General features: G+C 43.4%; 1 long non-coding RNA gene across 1 annotated transcript; it reads right to left on the bottom strand.

Annotated features, from left to right (window-relative positions):
- Nucleotides 1-3,436: 3,436 nt before the first annotated feature.
- Nucleotides 3,437-20,597, bottom strand: LOC147118561 (uncharacterized). The gene is made up of 5 exons (XR_015077928.1): nt 20,436-20,597; nt 15,248-16,002; nt 11,873-12,036; nt 6,685-7,439; nt 3,437-3,473 (listed from the first exon to the last, which is right to left on the bottom strand). It is a non-coding gene; the product is annotated as an uncharacterized LOC147118561 (long non-coding RNA).
- Nucleotides 20,598-20,793: the final 196 nt, after the last annotated feature.

Raw genomic sequence — 20,793 nt, forward strand, 5'->3', positions numbered from 1 at the left:
CTCTTGCACCCCCTCAAAATAGTCCCATTTAGATTATACGGCCCCTCCCTGTTGTTTCTCCCAAAGTGCATCACTTCACACTTATCCTCATTTAATTTCATCTGCCTTGTGTCTGCTCATTTCACAGTCTCTCTCTGTCCTTCTCAAGTCTGCGACTACTATGCTCACTATTTACTACGTTGCCAAGTTTTGTATCGTCCATAAACTTCAAAATTGTACACCTATACCCAAGTCCAGGTCATTTATATATAACAGAGAAAAGCAATGGTCCTAATACTGACCCCTGGGGGAACCCACTGCATAGTTCCCTCCAGTCAGAAAAACATCCCTCAGCATTGCTCACTGTCTCCTCTCCCTTAGCCAATTATATACCCAAATTACTATCAGCCCTTTAATTCCCTGTGCTTCTATTTTCCGAGTAAGTCTCTTATGTGGTACTTTATCAAATGCCTTTTCAAAGTCCATATATACAACATCTGCTGCACTACCTTCATCAACCCTCTGTTACTTCATCAAAGAACTCAATCAGGTTAGTCAGACAGGATTTACCTTTAACAAATCCATACTGGCTGCCCCTTATTAACCCATGCTTCTCCAAGTGAGTATTAATTTTGTCCTTGACAATGGTCTCTAGTCGTTCAACCACACTGACATTAGACTGATTGGCCTGTAGTTACCAGGTTTATCCCTCTCCCCCTTTTTAAACAGGGTGTAACATTTGCAATCCTCCAGTCCTCTGGCACCCCTCCCATATATCTGAGGGAGATTGAAAGATTGTGGTCAGAGCTTCTGCTATCTCCACCCTAGCTTCCCTCAGCAATCTAGGATGCATCACATCTGGACCGGGTGACTTGTCAACTTTGAGTGATGACAACCTATTGAGCACCTCCTTTCTATCTATTTTTATCCAATTTCTCTACTCCCCCCTCCTCTACTGCGACATTAACTTCATCCTCTTCTTTTGTGAAGACAGATGCTAAGTACTCATTCAGTACCTCTGCCACGCCCTCTGCCTCCGTATGATGAGCTCCTATTTGGTCCCTAATCGGCCCCACCATTCCTTTAACTACCCTTTTACTTTTCATATGTTTATAGAAGATTTTTGGGTTTTCTTTTATGTTACCCCCTAATCTTTTCTCATATTGTCTCTTTGCCCTTCTTATATCCTGTTTCAATTTCCCCCCGCACTCTCTGTATTCTGCCTGGTTTTTGACTGTATTCTGTACCTGACATTTGTTGTAAACCTCCTTTCTCTGTTTTATTCTATCCTCGATATCCTTTGTCATCGGGAGCTCTAGCTTTGGATGGCCCATCTTTCCTCCTTATGGGAATATGCTTGGTTTGTACCCGAACTATCTCAGCCTTGAAGGCCTGCCATTGGTCATTCACTGTTTTCCTGGACAATCTTTGTTTCCAGTTCACCTGTACTCGATCCCTTCTCAAATCACTGAAATTGGCTCTCTTCCAGCTGGGTATTTTCACTGTTGATTTTTCTTTGTCCCTTTCCATAACTACTTTAAACCTAATGATATTGTGATCACTGTTAACCAGATCCCTCCTGCCCCAGAACCAATGAGAGACCCTTTAAATGTTCTGACTGTGTAAAGAGGTTTCAGAGGTCATCCAACCTGCTGAGTCACCAGCGAGTTCACACAAATCCTCAAAAAAAGGAAGACGTTTTAGAAAGGCTGCCAGCACTAAATGTTCGCAGCCATCTCAGAGTAGTGTCCCTTTAATTACAATCTCGCAGAACAAGGAGAATCGCTGTCCCTTTAACTACCACAAATCCCTGTGTGGAGGAGAGGGGGAGATACAGTCTGTCGCAGTAACTGTCGCAGAACAGAATTAGCGACCCTGTCCCATAAGGGCTTGGCCCTCCCCCACTCCCTGCTTTTCCTCAAGTGTCTCATCCTTAAAATTCTCATTCTTGTTTTCAAATCCCTCCATGGCCCCGCCACTCCCTGTCTCTGTAATCTCTTCCAGCCCCACAACCTTCCGAGATATCTGCGCTCCTCTAATTCCGGCCTCTTGAGCATCCCCGATTTTAATCGCTCCACCATTGGCGGCCGTGCCTTCAGCTGCCTGGGCCCTAAGCTCTGGAATTCCTTCCCTAAACCTCTCCATCTCTCTACCTCTCTCTCCTTCTTTAAGATGCTCCTTAAAACCTACCTCTTTGACCAAGCTTTTGGTCATCTGCCCGAATATCTCCTTATGTGGCTCGGTGTCAAATTTTGTTTTATAACGATCCTGTGAAGAGCCTTGGGACGTTTTACTACATTAAAGGCGCTTTATAAATACAAGTGGTTGTTGTTGTTTCCTGAAACTAATAAATTCCCCAGAGGGAAAAAAACTTGTACTTTTACTCCCAAATATTAAAAAGTTTGTTCTACAGAAGCACGGGGTTTATCTGCTTTTATTCATGAATTTAAAAAGTCTGTATTAAAACCTGAGCCAGTGTGTTGTGAGACAAAGAGCCTTGTGTCCAATAAGGGGAATAAAGGCCCACAGCCTCCCCTGGCCCCGGGCCCTGAACAAGGGACTGGAGAAACTCGCTGCCCTGCGGATCAGACAATCAGCCGGCGCTAGTCCTGCCCCTCGGGCTCCCCGATTGGTTGGAGGACCTGCCACCGACTCGCTCCTCCAGCCCCGCCCCGCTCACTCCCTATTGGTCGGAAGCTCCCGTCAATCAGGCCGTGAGCCCGGGTCACGTGTCCCTCACTGACTTTATAAAGAAAGCCTCGCGCGGTCACCGGGCGGAGCTGTAGTTCGGCGGGAGCGGGGTCGGGAGATTAATAAACTGCGGGTAGGCTGCGCCGCAGGGTTTATAAAGTTGGAGAATGGCCTCAGGCCCGAATGAGATCCCGCGGCTGAATGTGTTCCACCGGACTGAGCGGTGAGGCTTTTTCTCGGTGACAGGCTAGGGTTACGAGGCGCCATCTTGGTGGAGGAAAGACAGACCGGTTCCATCTGCAGCACGGCGCATGCGTGGCCATCTTGGTACAGGAACACGGAGTGGGCGGGGCTTCAGGGTCCCAGTGACCAGGAGAGACAATCATTGACTCATTGATTTTATTCTCACTCTTTTCACAGCGGGTGTAGAACTGAACCCAACCAGAGCAGAGGGAGGGAGAAAACTGGGAGTGGAGGAAAGAAATGTTGGAGATGGTGCGATGGGTTTGGATTTCAGCACAGGGAGGAGGGAGAGTGTGTGGGACAGGGATTTACAGCTTTGGGGGAACAAGAGAGGAAATAATGTTCCATAGAAACTAGAATTGTCTGTTTTGAATTTCTATCCTGTACTTCCAGTGATGACTTTTGTAAACTCCTTTTACAGGATATTAGAAGGGGAGGATTTACAAACGGGAAACTCAAACCAAACATCATGTGAAGATCTGACAGGGTCACTCCATTTGTTAACTCCTCGCAGTCAATGAGGAGGATCTACCCCGCCCGTGGGGGATCAAGGTTCGCTGCTTTAGGAGAATAAACACGCCGGTCAGTCTATCACTTTCTCAGTAATACACAAAGTCAGAAAATGTAAAATAAGTAAAGTTTTATTAAGGTAATCCAGTACCTGGACTCACTCTGAGAAACCCTTTGTGTCTGCACACAAGTATGCCTCCCCAAGAGTGAGCCCCGAGACCCACGGAGCTACAACATTTATGCATTTTCATACACTGCAAGTCATGGGAAAACAGTAAACTAGACGATCACGCGTTCCGTGAGTCACTTGTTTTTTACAAAGTTTTGCTTGAGTTTCACATTGCTACACCAGTTATCTTATGTCAAGCTTATTTCGATTCCTCCTACATTGTTCAAGGATGCACCTTGAGTGTGGTTAGGGAGTAGAACATTCTGCTCCTTCTGTTCCTTCTTATCTACTCCTACTGAATTTCAATAGCCTTGCATCAGTTTTTTCAACATTTAAACTTTTAACCCATGTCAACTAGTCCATCATGCCTTGCAAGGCATTTGCACGGCAGTATGTGATTAATTTAACTTATCATTCCCTCCTTTTATCATTCAAAACTTTAAAAGACAGCAAAAAATAACAAAAAGATTGATTAAGAATGGGAAGATAGATTATGAAAGTAAATTAGCAAAAAATATAAAAACAGATAGTAAGAGTTTTTATAGCTATATAAAAAGAAAAAGGGTGGCTAAAGTAAATGTTGGTCCCTTAGAGGATGAGACCGGGAAATTAATGGTGGGAAATATGGAGATGGCAAAAACACTGAATGAATATTTTACATCAGTCTTTACAGTAGAAGACACTAAGAATATCCCAACACTGGACAAACAGGGGGCTAAAGGGGGGGAGGAGCTAAACACGATCAAAATCACTAAGGAAGTGGTACTCGGTAAAATAATGGGACTCAAGGCGGATAAATCACCTGGACCTGATGGCTTACATCCTAGGGTCTTGAGGGAAGTGGCGGTAGGGATTGTGGATGCATTGGTAATAATTTTCCAAAACTCCCTGGACTCGGCAAAGGTCCCGGCAGACTGGAAAACTGCTAATGTAACACTCTTATTTAAAAAGGGCAGTCGACAGAAGGCTGGAAACTATAGACCGGTTAGCCTAACATCTGTGGTAGGTAAAATTTTGGAGTCCATTATTAAGGAGACAGTAACAGGACATTTGGATAATCATAATTTAATAGGACAAAGTCAGCATGGTTTTATGAAGGGGAAGTCATGTTTGACAAATTTGCTGGAGTTCTTTGAGGAAGTAACATATAGGGTGGATAAAGGGGAACCAGTGGACGTAGTGTATTTAGACTTCCAAAAGGCATTTGACAAGGTGCCACACAAAAGATTATTGCTTAAGATAAAAAATCACGGGATTGGGGTTAATATTCTGGCATGGATAGAGGATTGGCTATCTAACAGAAGGCAGAGAGTTGGGATAAATGGTTCATTCTCAGACTGGCAATCAGTATCTAGTGGTGTTCCGCAGGGGTCAGTGCTGGGTCCCCAACTCTTTACAATCTATATTAACGATTTGGAGGAGGGGACCGAGTGTAACATATCAAAGTTTGCAGATGATACTAAGATGGGAGGGAAAGTAGTGAGTGAGGAGGACATAAAAAACCTGCAAGGGGACATCGACAGGCTAAGTAAGTGGGCAGAGATTTGGCAGATGGAATACAATACTGGAAAGTGTGAGGTTATGCACTTTGGCAGGAAAAATCGTAGAGCAAGTTATTATCTTAATGGCAAGAAACTGGAAAGTACTGAAGTACAAAGGGATCTGGGGGTCCTGGTGCACGAAACTCAAAAGGTTAGTATGCAGGTGCAGCAAGTGATTAAGGCGGCCAATGGAATGTTGGCTTTCATTGCTAGGGGGATAGAATATAAAAATAGGGAGGTATTGCTTCAGTTGTACAAGGTACTGGTGAGACCGCACCTGGAATACTGCGTACAGTTTTGGTGTCCATACTTAAGAAAGGACATACTTGCTCTCGAGTCAGTACAAAGAAGGTTCACTCAGTTAATCCCGGGGATGAGGGGATGGACATATGAGGAGCGGTTGAGTAGATTGGGACTCTACTCATTGGAGTTCAGAAGAATGAGAGGCGATCTTATTGAAACATATAAGATTGTGAAGGGGTTGGATCGGGTGGATGCAGGGAAGATGTTCCCGATGATGGGTGAAACTAGAACTAGGGGGCATAGTCTTAGAATAAGGGGCTGCTCTTTCAAAACTGAGATGAGGAGGAACTACTTCACTCAGAGGGTGGTAGGTCCATGGAATATGCTGCCCCAAAAAGCTGTAGAAGCTACATCATTACATAAATTTAAAACAGAAATAGACAGTTTCCTAGAAGTAAAGGGAATTAAGGGTTACGGGGAGCGGGCAGGAATTTGGACATGAGTCTAGGTTCGGATCGGTCATGGCCCTGTGGGTAGCGGAGCGGGCCCAGGGGCCGTGTAGCCTGATCCTGCTCCTAATTCGTGTGTCTAATTCTGTTAGATTCAGGAGATGGTTCTGTGATAGTGGATTGGCGGTTAGGATCAGATCAGCCATGATCTTATTGAATGGCGGAGCAGGCTCGAGGGGCCGATTGGCCTACTCCTGCTCCTATTTCTTATGTTCTTCTGTTGAACTTTGTTCTCTACATACTGGACAGGGTAATTTTCCTCCATGTTCCAATTTATCCGCCAGGCCATCTGCAAACCTGCGCCACCATGGCTTGGGTGTCAATTGTTTCATACATACATTACATATCCAATGATTACATTTTACATCATTTATAGTTTCCTCCAAACATATACAGCATATATATGGTTGTTCGAGTCAGTTGCCATATTTCAATTGGGAGTTAAACGCAATATACAATATGAGCATACAATCAGGCAAAGGTAGCCCGATATCAATGTCCAGGGGTTGGGTCCTCCCTTGTAGTTTCTGTTTTTTGCCCTCCTTTGCCCAAACGCATGCATCATTCTTGACTCATTTCTTCCTAGTACTACACCGAATCTTCGCAAATGCTATCACCTTCCTCTAATTCATATAACCATCTGCTTTTCACCTCCTTATCCACACTTAATCAGTCTGTTAATTTTCACCGAGACTAGTACGTATGAGACAACCAGACAAATGACCCATTCCAATATTGTTCTAAACAGTCCTCCAAGTAGTCCATCTAGCAGACACAACGGCCCCCATCCACAATTTACCGTTGTGTGGTCAATGTCTTCGGCCTCCTTTCCCTTTCTGTCAATTTCATCAATTTCGTTTTGGATTTGCTTTGAGAAATCACTGATGTCCGTACAACATTCTGCTCCAATAACTGCACATGCTCCTCCTTGAGCATGTAAAACATAATCTAATGCCATTCCTGGTACGTTAGCTCTATACCCTTCTCTGCACTCATACTTTGCTTGGTTGTATCCCCTTTTCTGAGTGTTATCTATCGGGCTAGCTGTTGTGCTGATGGTTGACTGTTCGTCAGTTATGGTACACCATGTGCGCCCCGTGGGAAGTCTCTGAGTACAGGTGCACAATGTAGTCTGTCCTTGTTTACAATACATTGCTGATGCCTTAATTTCACCATTGTCGGCAGAGTCATTCGTGCAGTTTCCTCGGTTAATATTGGAACTGTCACGACATTCCCATCCGCAGGAAAATTCAGTGCACCCATGCTGTTTGGAACAGCGATTGATGCATTGTCCCTCTGTCGCTGTTGAGGTTATGCCCATTATGACAAGAGCGGTGATGATAACTTGCAGTGTGAAGTGTGAATCCATTTTGTCTTCCCTTCGACCTTCACTGCGGTATGCGTGGTTAACAGTACTTGATAGGGTCCCTTCCACCTGGGTTCTAATCCTTTCTGGTAGAAGTTCTTTACGAAAACATAATCACCCGGTTTGAGTCGATGACAGGCGTCCTCTGGTGTTGGTTTAGTTGCGGCTGCTACCTGTTGATGAGACAACTTTAAAGCAGAGGTTAGTGACATACAATAAGACATCATCTGATTGTCCATTACATGAATATCTATTTGCCTGTCGTCTTGCATGGGAGCCGAGAACGGGGTTCTTAAAGGTCTTCCGAAGATAATTTCTGCTGGTGATAATCCTGTCTTTCGGGCAGGATTGGTCCTCATAGCATATAATGCGATTGGTAATACTTCTGGCCATTTTAATTTGGTTTCTACACAGAGTTTGGCCAATTTTAGTTTTAGGGCTCCATTAGCCCTTTCCACCAGTCCTGCCAATTGTGGATGGAGTGGGCAATGTAAATGCTGTCTAATATTGAGAACATTGCAAAGTTCAGCATTAATTTCTGCAACAAAGTGTGGTCCGTTGTCAGAACTCAATTGTATTGGCACTCCGAACCTTGGCACGATATCCTTTAGTATTATTTTGCACACAGTCTTTGCGGTATTGTTCCTTGTTGAGAAGGCTTCTATCCATTTGCTAAATACATCAATGATAACTAGTACATATTTATATCCGTAAGCTGATTCTAATTGTACAAAATCTAACTGTAATATTTGAAAAGGACCGTCTGGGATAGGAGTTGTTGCTGTTATGGTTGGTATGGCTTTTCCCGGGTTGTGTTGCTGGCATATCAGACAGTGATCAATTGTCCGCTGTGCCACTTTTCCCCAATTTGGGTTGTACCAAGAATTTTCCAATTGTTTTACCATAGGGTATTTTCCTCCGTGGAATAGTGTGTGACACGTATGCACTATCCAGGGGAGTATAGAATTTGGAGCAACTATCCTTCCCTTCGGGTCTGCATATAGTTGTGTCAAAGGATCCTTTTTACACTTTTCTTTTATCCACTTTTGTTTTTCATTTTCAGGAGCGTCCTCCTGGTGCTTTTGTACATCTTCCAACGATGGCGCATAAGAAGGATACTTCCCTCCCTCCTTTTGTTCCAACTGGGGCATTTGCTTTTGGTCCTTATACATAGCGGCATATTTTGCTGCTTTGTCTGCCAATCTATTCCCCTCGGCGACCTGTGTATGTAACTGTGTGTGTGCCTGGCATTTTACTATGGCTAATTCCCTGGGTAGTAATACTGCCTGCGTCAATCTTTCTACCTGTACTTGGTTCGATATGGGAGTCCCAGACGTGGTCAGAAAACCCCTTCTTTTCCATATTATTCCAAAATCATGTGCTACTCCGAAGGCATATCTCAAGTCCGTATAAATATTTACTTTCATCCCTTCTGATAATTCGCATGCTCTTGCTAGTGCGTGTAATTCTGCTTTCTGTGCTGACCAATGATTTGGAAGTTTACCTGATTCTACCACATTTGGTGATTCTATAATTGCGTATCCTATCTGTCCTTCACCTGTATTTGATCTAGAGGCCGATCCATCCACAAAGTATTCATGGTCTGGGGTATTCAAAGGCACGTCCTTTAAATCAGATCTGATTATTGTTTGGGTCTCAATTTTTGTTACACAGTCATGTATTGGTTCACCTACATGTTCTATGGATAGTTGTAAGAATTCGGCTGGGTTTATGTTTTTTGCAAAGTTGAAGGTCAACAAGGGATTCTGTATTAACTTAATCTCGTATCTACTTATCCTTGCCGACGTCATGTGCTGTGTGGATAATTTGTTCAGTAATGATTGTAAGGCATGACTGCTATAGATCTCCACCTTTGAGTGTAAGGTAATATTTTCTGCTGAAGTCACTGCATGGTAGGCTGAAGCTATGCCCTGTAGACATCTAGGGAGGGCTCTCTCTACTGGGTCTAGGCTAGTGGAGAAGTAAGCCACCGTTCTCTGCCTGTCTCCATGTTCCTGAGTTAGGACTGAATGTGAGCATCCATCGGTAGTAGTCACATACAACCTAAATGGTCTATCATACATTGGTCTTCCTAAGGGCGGGGCCTCCCTTAAGGCTTGTTTTAAAAAATTAAACGCATTTCTTTGTGCTTCTGATAGAACAAACGGTTCTCTAACCTGTGATCCTGTTAGTATAGTTAGGGGCTTTGTATGTTTAGTGATTTCTGGTATCCATTGCCTGCAGAAATTTATTAATCCTAAAAATGCTCGTATCCCTCTTTTAGTGGTAGGTTCCGGATATTGGGATATTGTTTGGGTCCTTTCTGAGAGCAGGACTTTTTCATCTGGTGTCAGAATGTGCCCTAAATACGTGACATGCTTCTTGCAAAATTGAATCTTTGTTTTTGATACTACATACCCTTCCCTTGACAAATGGTTCAAAATGAATTTTGTATCCATTTGACAATCCGTCTCTGTGGGTGATGCAATAAGCAAGTTGTCCACGTATTGTACAAGAGTTGAACCTCCCGGTAGTTGCAAAGGGGCCAAACATTTGTGCAGTTCCCTTGAAAAGACGGTCGGAGAATCAACGAAACCTTGTAGTAATCATGTCCAAGTATACTGTCGGCCCTCAAAAGAGAAGGCGAACAAGTATTGTGAATCCACATGGATTGGAATCGTGTAAAAAGCAGTTTTTTAGATCAATAACCATATATCTTTCAACCTTCGGGGGAATAGAAGCCATAATAGTGGATGGGTCCGGGACTAATGGAAACATTGTAACAACTATCTCATTTACGGCCCTTAAATCATGTACTAATCTCCAATCATTATTTTGCTTAGGAACTAGAAAAATGGGTGTGTTGCACGGCGAGGAGGTGGGTACTAAAATTCCTTGTTGTAAATAATCCTTCAGCATTGGTCTAATGCCATCTCTAGCCTGCAGTTTCATCGGGTATTGTGGAATGGCTGGCAATCTAGTCCCTGGTTTTAAATGGTTTTGAATCTGTATGATTCAGCGTTTTTAGCGAATCCTACTTGTTTAGGATGTATTGCCCATACAGCAGGATCTATTCCCTCTGTCAGGTTATTATTAACCCCCTCTTCCATTTTTACGGGAACCGTGGATCGATCCGGGTGATGAGAGAGGATCGATGCAAGGAGTAGGGGCCAATCGCACAACCAAGCGAAAGTGTGCTCATCTAGTCGGTGAAATCCTGGTTCAGCATCGATTGGTAGTTTTGACAGAACTCTTTGAACCATAGGCCCGAGATCTTTGGCCGAAAAACCTAGGTTGACATGCAGGGTGATATGGGGGGCCCTATTACAACCTTGTTGGTGAAGACTCGTATCTCCGGATGCTAGCTGAACCCAGGCGGCAGTTCCCTCCCTTCCCGCAAAGTATCCCCAGACTTCAAGAGTATGCTGTGTCCCAATAAAAGGTTTGAAAAAATCTTCCAGAACCTGATCCTTCCCAGTTTTATCATATGCTAGCGTACAATGTAAAGGTGATCTCGGGTTTATTTGTTCCGTAAAAACTTGTGACTGATTAGTTTTACACCACAGTGGTGGGGTCGGTAAATTAGATAACCCGAGAAATGGATTATTTGATTTGTTGGGTAGTGGAGGGTGACTGTATGGTGGGGGAAGTGGTTGCCGAGGCGACTGCACCGACAGTGACTGTGATGGTGAAGATGGTTGGGGTTGCTGTTGTTGCCGAGACTGAGCTGAAGCCAATAATCCCCCCAATTTTACCAACATTTGAGTGATAATTTCATCATCCTCTGATGCTTCATCGTATGGCAGTTGTTCAAAAGCTTGTTTCATAGTTAACATATCCTGCTCTACTTTATCCGCAGCTGCCTTCGCGTCTTTAGCCGATTTCTCAGCCATCGGGTACATTCCTTCCTTTCGATCTTTTATACCTGTTTCTAATTTTTGTTTTTCACGATCTTGTTTCAGTTTCAAATTGTCGGCTTTACATTCTGCTTTAAGCCTGTCTGGGGATTTTTGCACACCAAACTCATCTTGCAATAATATTCCCTTTGCTTGGGCATTACTCTGCCGTGAGGCAAATTGGGACTTTTGAACCCGATCATTGGATTCTTTTGACCATTTTGCCAATACGTCCCATTCTTTTTGATTACTTTCGGCGCTTTGCTTCTGAGCTCGACTTGTTGTCTGTGTATTATTTCCGGACCAAAGGTACCTGTTTGTGGCCAGCCTGTCTTCCCTTTAGCCCATTTCTTACAATAGTTAATCACCATCTTTCCTTCATTCTTATTTTGTTCAATTATTATATCCAACGGAGTTTTCGGACCCCCGATCTCCGTCAATTTACTATTTCCTGCCCCCATTTTCCCCACTCTTAGTACGTACTTGATTTATTCTCCGGACTCGAACCGGTTTAATGTGCCTAACCCTTTCCTCGAAGGACTCGAACCTTCTTTATTTATGGGACTCGAACCCAAGGGACTTTAACCTAACATTTTAGTCTGACTTTGAGAAAGTGTTATCTCCCGAATTCCTACCTAAAGGATTCCATCGGCATGAGGTCAGGATCACAAGCGAATGCGCCAAGTCACTTCGTAACAGACAGAGCAAAAAGGTAAAAATCTTACCTGTGGCCACTTAGTTGCTCAGTCGTCTGAAAGCGACTCGTCAGCCTAGACCGCTGTGATTTAGACCGCGGTGCTTTGGAATCCCATCCTCGTCGTCAGAATTGTTAACTCCTCGCAGTCATTGAGGAGGATCTACCCCGCCCGTGGGGGATCAAGGTTCGCTGCTTTAGGAGAATAAACACGCCGGTCAGTCTATCACTTTCTCAGTAATACACAAAGTCAGAAAATGTAAAATTAGTAAAGTTTTATTAAGGTAATCCGGTACCTGGACTCACTCTGAGAAACCCTTTGTGTCTGCACACAAGTATGCCTCCCCAAGAGTGAGCCCCGAGACCCACGGAGCTACAACATTTATACATTTTCATACACTGCAAGTCATGGGAAAACAGTAAACTAGACGATCACGCGTTCCGTGAGTCACTTGTTTTTTACAAAGTTTTGCTTGAGTTTCACATTGCTACACCAGTTATCTTATGTCAAGCTTATTTCGATTCCTCCTACATTGTTCAAGGATGCACCTTGAGTGTGGTTAGGGAGTAGAACATTCTGCTCCTTCTGTTCCTTCTTATCTACTCCTACTGAATTTCAATAGCCTTGCATCAGTTTTTTCAACATTTAAACTTTTAACCCATGTCAACTAGTCCATCATGCCTTGCAAGGCATTTGCACGGCAGTATGTGATTAATTTAACTTATCATTCCCTCCTTTTATCATTCAAAACTTTAAAAGACAGCAAAAAATAACAAAAAGATTGATTAAGAATGGGAAGATAGATTATGAAAGTAAATTAGCAAAAAATATAAAAACAGATAGTAAGAGTTTTTATAGTTATATAAAAAGAAAAAGGGTGGCTAAAGTAAATGTTGGTCCCTTAGAGGATGAGACCGGGAAATTAATGGTGGGAAATATGGAGATGGCAAAAACACTGAATGAATATTTTACATCAGTCTTTACAGTAGAAGACACTAAGAATATCCCAACACTGGACAAACAGGGGGCTAAAGGGGGGGAGGAGCTAAACACGATCAAAATCACTAAGGAAGTGGTACTCGGTAAAATAATGGGACTCAAGGCGGATAAATCACCTGGACCTGATGGCTTACATCCTAGGGTCTTGAGGGAAGTGGCGGTAGGGATTGTGGATGCATTGGTAATAATTTTCCAAAACTCCCTGGACTCGGCAAAGGTCCCGGCAGACTGGAAAACTGCTAATGTAACACTCTTATTTAAAAAGGGCAGTCGACAGAAGGCTGGAAACTATAGACCGGTTAGCCTAACATCTGTGGTAGGTAAAATTTTGGAGTCCATTATTAAGGAGACAGTAACAGGACATTTGGATAATCATAATTTAATAGGACAAAGTCAGCATGGTTTTATGAAGGGGAAGTCATGTTTGACAAATTTGCTGGAGTTCTTTGAGGAAGTAACATATAGGGTGGATAAAGGGGAACCAGTGGACGTAGTGTATTTAGACTTCCAAAAGGCATTTGACAAGGTGCCACACAAAAGATTATTGCTTAAGATAAAAAATCACGGGATTGGGGTTAATATTCTGGCATGGATAGAGGATTGGCTATCTAACAGAAGGCAGAGAGTTGGGATAAATGGTTCATTCTCAGACTGGCAATCAGTATCTAGTGGTGTTCCGCAGGGGTCAGTGCTGGGTCCCCAACTCTTTACAATCTATATTAACGATTTGGAGGAGGGGACCGAGTGTAACATATCAAAGTTTGCAGATGATACTAAGATGGGAGGGAAAGTAGTGAGTGAGGAGGACATAAAAAACCTGCAAGGGGACATCGACAGGCTAAGTAAGTGGGCAGAGATTTGGCAGATGGAATACAATACTGGAAAGTGTGAGGTTATGCACTTTGGCAGGAAAAATCGTAGAGCAAGTTATTATCTTAATGGCAAGAAACTGGAAAGTACTGAAGTACAAAGGGATCTGGGGGTCCTGGTGCACGAAACTCAAAAGGTTAGTATGCAGGTGCAGCAAGTGATTAAGGCGGCCAATGGAATGTTGGCTTTCATTGCTAGGGGGATAGAATATAAAAATAGGGAGGTATTGCTTCAGTTGTACAAGGTACTGGTGAGACCGCACCTGGAATACTGCGTACAGTTTTGGTGTCCATACTTAAGAAAGGACATACTTGCTCTCGAGTCAGTACAAAGAAGGTTCACTCAGTTAATCCCGGGGATGAGGGGATGGACATATGAGGAGAGGTTGAGTAGATTGGGACTCTACTCATTGGAGTTCAGAAGAATGAGAGGCGATCTTATTGAAACATATAAGATTGTGAAGGGGTTGGATCGGGTGGATGCAGGGAAGATGTTCCCGATGATGGGTGAAACTAGAACTAGGGGGCATAGTCTTAGAATAAGGGGCTGCTCTTTCAAAACTGAGATGAGGAGGAACTACTTCACTCAGAGGGTGGTAGGTCCATGGAATATGCTGCCCCAAAAAGCTGTAGAAGCTACATCATTACATAAATTTAAAACAGAAATAGACAGTTTCCTAGAAGTAAAGGGAATTAAGGGTTACGGGGAGCGGGCAGGAATTTGGACATGAGTCTAGGTTCGGATCGGTCATGGCCCTGTGGGTAGCGGAGCGGGCCCAGGGGCCGTGTAGCCTGATCCTGCTCCTAATTCGTGTGTCTAATTCTGTTAGATTCAGGAGATGGTTCTGTGATAGTGGATTGGCGGTTAGGATCAGATCAGCCATGATCTTATTGAATGGCGGAGCAGGCTCGAGGGGCCGATTGGCCTACTCCTGCTCCTATTTCTTATGTTCTTCTGTTGAACTTTGTTCTCTACATACTGGACAGGGTAATTTTCCTCCATGTTCCAATTTATCCGCCAGGCCATCTGCAAACCTGCGCCACCATGGCTTGGGTGTCAATTGTTTCATACATACATTACATATCCAATGATTACATTTTACATCATTTATAGTTTCCTCCAAACATATACAGCATATATATGGTTGTTCGAGTCAGTTGCCATATTTCAATTGGGAGTTAAACGCAATATACAATATGAGCATACAATCAGGCAAAGGTAGCCCGATATCAATGTCCAGGGGTTGGGTCCTCCCTTGTAGTTTCTGTTTTTTGCCCTCCTTTGCCCAAACGCATGCATCATTCTTGACTCATTTCTTCCTAGTACTACACCGAATCTTCGCAAATGCTATCACCTTCCTCTAATTCATATAACCATCTGCTTTTCACCTCCTTATCCACACTTAATCAGTCTGTTAATTTTCACCGAGACTAGTACGTATGAGACAACCAGACAAATGACCCATTCCAATATTGTTCTAAACAGTCCTCCAAGTAGTCCATCTAGCAGACACAACGGCCCCCATCCACAATTTACCGTTGTGTGGTCAATGTCTTCGGCCTCCTTTCCCTTTCTGTCAATTTCATCAATTTCGTTTTGGATTTGCTTTGAGAAATCACTGATGTCCGTACAACATTCTGCTCCAATAACTGCACATGCTCCTCCTTGAGCATGTAAAACATAATCTAATGCCATTCCTGGTACGTTAGCTCTATACCCTTCTCTGCACTCATACTTTGCTTGGTTGTATCCCCTTTTCTGAGTGTTATCTATCGGGCTAGCTGTTGTGCTGATGGTTGACTGTTCGTCAGTTATGGTACACCATGTGCGCCCCGTGGGAAGTCTCTGAGTACAGGTGCACAATGTAGTCTGTCCTTGTTTACAATACATTGCTGATGCCTTAATTTCACCATTGTCGGCAGAGTCATTCGTGCAGTTTCCTCGGTTAATATTGGAACTGTCACGACATTCCCATCCGCAGGAAAATTCAGTGCACCCATGCTGTTTGGAACAGCGATTGATGCATTGTCCCTCTGTCGCTGTTGAGGTTATGCCCATTATGACAAGAGCGGTGATGATAACTTGCAGTGTGAAGTGTGAATCCATTTTGTCTTCCCTTCGACCTTCACTGCGGTATGCGTGGTTAACAGTACTTGATAGGGTCCCTTCCACCTGGGTTCTAATCCTTTCTGGTAGAAGTTCTTTACGAAAACATAATCACCCGGTTTGAGTCGATGACAGGCGTCCTCTGGTGTTGGTTTAGTTGCGGCTGCTACCTGTTGATGAGACAACTTTAAAGCAGAGGTTAGTGACATACAATAAGACATCATCTGATTGTCCATTACATGAATATCTATTTGCCTGTCGTCTTGCATGGGAGCCGAGAACGGGGTTCTTAAAGGTCTTCCGAAGATAATTTCTGCTGGTGATAATCCTGTCTTTCGGGCAGGATTGGTCCTCATAGCATATAATGCGATTGGTAATACTTCTGGCCATTTTAATTTGGTTTCTACACAGAGTTTGGCCAATTTTAGTTTTAGGGCTCCATTAGCCCTTTCCACCAGTCCTGCCAATTGTGGATGGAGTGGGCAATGTAAATGCTGTCTAATATTGAGAACATTGCAAAGTTCAGCATTAATTTCTGCAACAAAGTGTGGTCCGTTGTCAGAACTCAATTGTATTGGCACTCCGAACCTTGGCACGATATCCTTTAGTATTATTTTGCACACAGTCTTTGCGGTATTGTTCCTTGTTGAGAAGGCTTCTATCCATTTGCTAAATACATCAATGATAACTAGTACATATTTATATCCGTAAGCTGATTCTAATTGTACAAAATCTAACTGTAATATTTGAAAAGGACCGTCTGGGATAGGAGTTGTTGCTGTTATGGTTGGTATGGCTTTTCCCGGGTTGTGTTGCTGGCATATCAGACAGTGATCAATTGTCCGCTGTGCCACTTTTCCCCAATTTGGGTTGTACCAAGAATTTTCCAATTGTTTTACCATAGGGTATTTTCCTCCGTGGAATAGTGTGTGACACGTATGCACTATCCAGGGGAGTATAGAATTTGGAGCAACTATCCTTCCCTTCGGGTCTGCATATAGTTGTGTCAAAGGATCCTTTTTACACTTTTCTTTTATCCACTTTTGTTTTTCATTTTCAGGAGCGTCCTCCTGGTGCTTTTGTACATCTTCCAACGATGGCGCATAAGAAGGATACTTCCCTCCCTCCTTTTGTTCCAACTGGGGCATTTGCTTTTGGTCCTTATACATAGCGGCATATTTTGCTGCTTTGTCTGCCAATCTATTCCCCTCGGCGACCTGTGTATGTAACTGTGTGTGTGCCTGGCATTTTACTATGGCTAATTCCCTGGGTAGTAATACTGCCTGCGTCAATCTTTCTACCTGTACTTGGTTCGATATGGGAGTCCCAGACGTGGTCAGAAAACCCCTTCTTTTCCATATTATTCCGAAATCATGTGCTACTCCGAAGGCATATCTCAAGTCCGTATAAATATTTACTTTCATCCCTTCTGATAATTCGCATGCTCTTGCTAGTGCGTGTAATTCTGCTTTCTGTGCTGACCAATGATTTGGAAGTTTACCTGATTCTACCACATTTGGTGATTCTATAATTGCGTATCCTATCTGTCCTTCACCTGTATTTGATCTAGAGGCCGATCCATCCACAAAGTATTCATGGTCTGGGGTATTCAAAGGCACGTCCTTTAAATCAGATCTGATTATTGTTTGGGTCTCAATTTTTGTTACACAGTCATGTATTGGTTCACCTACATGTTCTATGGATAGTTGTAAGAATTCGGCTGGGTTTATGTTTTTTGCAAAGTTGAAGGTCAACAAGGGATTCTGTATTAACTTAATCTCGTATCTACTTATCCTTGCCGACGTCATGTGCTGTGTGGATAATTTGTTCAGTAATGATTGTAAGGCATGACTGCTATAGATCTCCACCTTTGAGTGTAAGGTAATATTTTCTGCTGAAGTCACTGCATGGTAGGCTGAAGCTATGCCCTGTAGACATCTAGGGAGGGCTCTCTCTACTGGGTCTAGGCTAGTGGAGAAGTAAGCCACCGTTCTCTGCCTGTCTCCATGTTCCTGAGTTAGGACTGAATGTGAGCATCCATCGGTAGTAGTCACATACAACCTAAATGGTCTATCATACATTGGTCTTCCTAAGGGCGGGGCCTCCCTTAAGGCTTGTTTTAAAAAATTAAACGCATTTCTTTGTGCTTCTGATAGAACAAACGGTTCTCTAACCTGTGATCCTGTTAGTATAGTTAGGGGCTTTGTATGTTTAGTGATTTCTGGTATCCATTGCCTGCAGAAATTTATTAATCCTAAAAATGCTCGTATCCCTCTTTTAGTGGTAGGTTCCGGATATTGGGATATTGTTTGGGTCCTTTCTGAGAGCAGGACTTTTTCATCTGGTGTCAGAATGTGCCCTAAATACGTGACATGCTTCTTGCAAAATTGAATCTTTGTTTTTGATACTACATACCCTTCCCTTGACAAATGGTTCAAAATGAATTTTGTATCCATTTGACAATCCGTCTCTGTGGGTGATGCAATAAGCAAGTTGTCCACGTATTGTACAAGAGTTGAACCTCCCGGTAGTTGCAAAGGGGCCAAACATTTGTGCAGTTCCCTTGAAAAGACGGTCGGAGAATCAACGAAACCTTGTAGTAATCATGTCCAAGTATACTGTCGGCCCTCAAAAGAGAAGGCGAACAAGTATTGTGAATCCACATGGATTGGAATCGTGTAAAAAGCAGTTTTTTAGATCAATAACCATATATCTTTCAACCTTCGGGGGAATAGAAGCCATAATAGTGGATGGGTCCGGGACTAATGGAAACATTGTAACAACTATCTCATTTACGGCCCTTAAATCATGTACTAATCTCCAATCATTATTTTGCTTAGGAACTAGAAAAATGGGTGTGTTGCACGGCGAGGAGGTGGGTACTAAAATTCCTTGTTGTAAATAATCCTTCAGCATTGGTCTAATGCCATCTCTAGCCTGCAGTTTCATCGGGTATTGTGGAATGGCTGGCAATCTAGTCCCTGGTTTTAAATGGTTTTGAATCTGTATGATTCAGCGTTTTTAGCGAATCCTACTTGTTTAGGATGTATTGCCCATACAGCAGGATCTATTCCCTCTGTCAGGTTATTATTAACCCCCTCTTCCATTTTTACGGGAACCGTGGATCGATCCGGGTGATGAGAGAGGATCGATGCAAGGAGTAGGGGCCAATCGCACAACCAAGCGAAAGTGTGCTCATCTAGTCGGTGAAATCCTGGTTCAGCATCGATTGGTAGTTTTGACAGAACTCTTTGAACCATAGGCCCGAGATCTTTGGCCGAAAAACCTAGGTTGACATGCAGGGTGATATGGGGGGCCCTATTACAACCTTGTTGGTGAAGACTCGTATCTCCGGATGCTAGCTGAACCCAGGCGGCAGTTCCCTCCCTTCCCGCAAAGTATCCCCAGACTTCAAGAGTATGCTGTGTCCCAATAAAAGGTTTGAAAAAATCTTCCAGAACCTGATCCTTCCCAGTTTTATCATATGCTAGCGTACAATGTAAAGGTGATCTCGGGTTTATTTGTTCCGTAAAAACTTGTGACTGATTAGTTTTACACCACAGTGGTGGGGTCGGTAAATTAGATAACCCGAGAAATGGATTATTTGATTTGTTGGGTAGTGGAGGGTGACTGTATGGTGGGGGAAGTGGTTGCCGAGGCGACTGCACCGACAGTGACTGTGATGGTGAAGATGGTTGGGGTTGCTGTTGTTGCCGAGACTGAGCTGAAGCCAATAATCCCCCCAATTTTACCAACATTTGAGTGATAATTTCATCATCCTCTGATGCTTCATCGTATGGCAGTTGTTCAAAAGCTTGTTTCATAGTTAACATATCCTGCTCTACTTTATCCGCAGCTGCCTTCGCGTCTTTAGCCAATTTCTCAGCCATCGGGTACATTCCTTCCTTTCGATCTTTTATACCTGTTTCTAATTTTTGTTTTTCACGATCTTGTTTCAGTTTCAAATTGTCGGCTTTACATTCTGCTTTAAGCCTGTCTGGGGATTTTTGCACACCAAACTCATCTTGCAATAATATTCCCTTTGCTTGGGCATTACTCTGCCGTGAGGCAAATTGGGACTTTTGAACCCGATCATTGGATTCTTTTGACCATTTTGCCAATACGTCCCATTCTTTTTGATTACTTTCGGCGCTTTGCTTCTGAGCTCGACTTGTTGTCTGTGTATTATTTCCGGACCAAAGGTACCTGTTTGTGGCCAGCCTGTCTTCCCTTTAGCCCATTTCTTACAATAGTTAATCACCATCTTTCCTTCATTCTTATTTTGTTCAATTATTATATCCAACGGAGTTTTCGGACCCCCGATCTCCGTCAATTTACTATTTCCTGCCCCCATTTTCCCCACTCTTAGTACGTACTTGATTTATTCTCCGGACTCGAACCGGTTTAATGTGCCTAACCCTTTCCTCGAAGGACTCGAACCTTCTTTATTTATGGGACTCGAACCCAAGGGACTTTAACCTAACATTTTAGTCTGACTTTGAGAAAGTGTTATCTCCCGAATTCCTACCTAAAGGATTCCATCGGCATGAGGTCAGGATCACAAGCGAATGCGCCAAGTCACTTCGTAACAGACAGAGCAAAAAGGTAAAAATCTTACCTGTGGCCACTTAGTTGCTCAGTCGTCTGAAAGCGACTCGTCAGCCTAGACCGCTGTGATTTAGACCGCGGTGCTTTGGAATCCCATCCTCGTCGTCAGAATTGTTAACTCCTCGCAGTCATTGAGGAGGATCTACCCCGCCCGTGGGGGATCAAGGTTCGCTGCTTTAGGAGAATAAACACGCCGGTCAGTCTATCACTTTCTCAGTAATACACAAAGTCAGAAAATGTAAAATTAGTAAAGTTTTATTAAGGTAATCCGGTACCTGGACTCACTCTGAGAAACCCTTTGTGTCTGCACACAAGTATGCCTCCCCAAGAGTGAGCCCCGAGACCCACGGAGCTACAACATTTATACA

Source organism: Somniosus microcephalus, chromosome 4 (assembly GCF_052327205.1).
Source record: "Somniosus microcephalus isolate GS21.2 chromosome 4, FLI_Smic_1.0, whole genome shotgun sequence".
In the NCBI taxonomy this organism is placed as follows: Eukaryota; Metazoa; Chordata; class Chondrichthyes; order Squaliformes; family Somniosidae; genus Somniosus; species Somniosus microcephalus.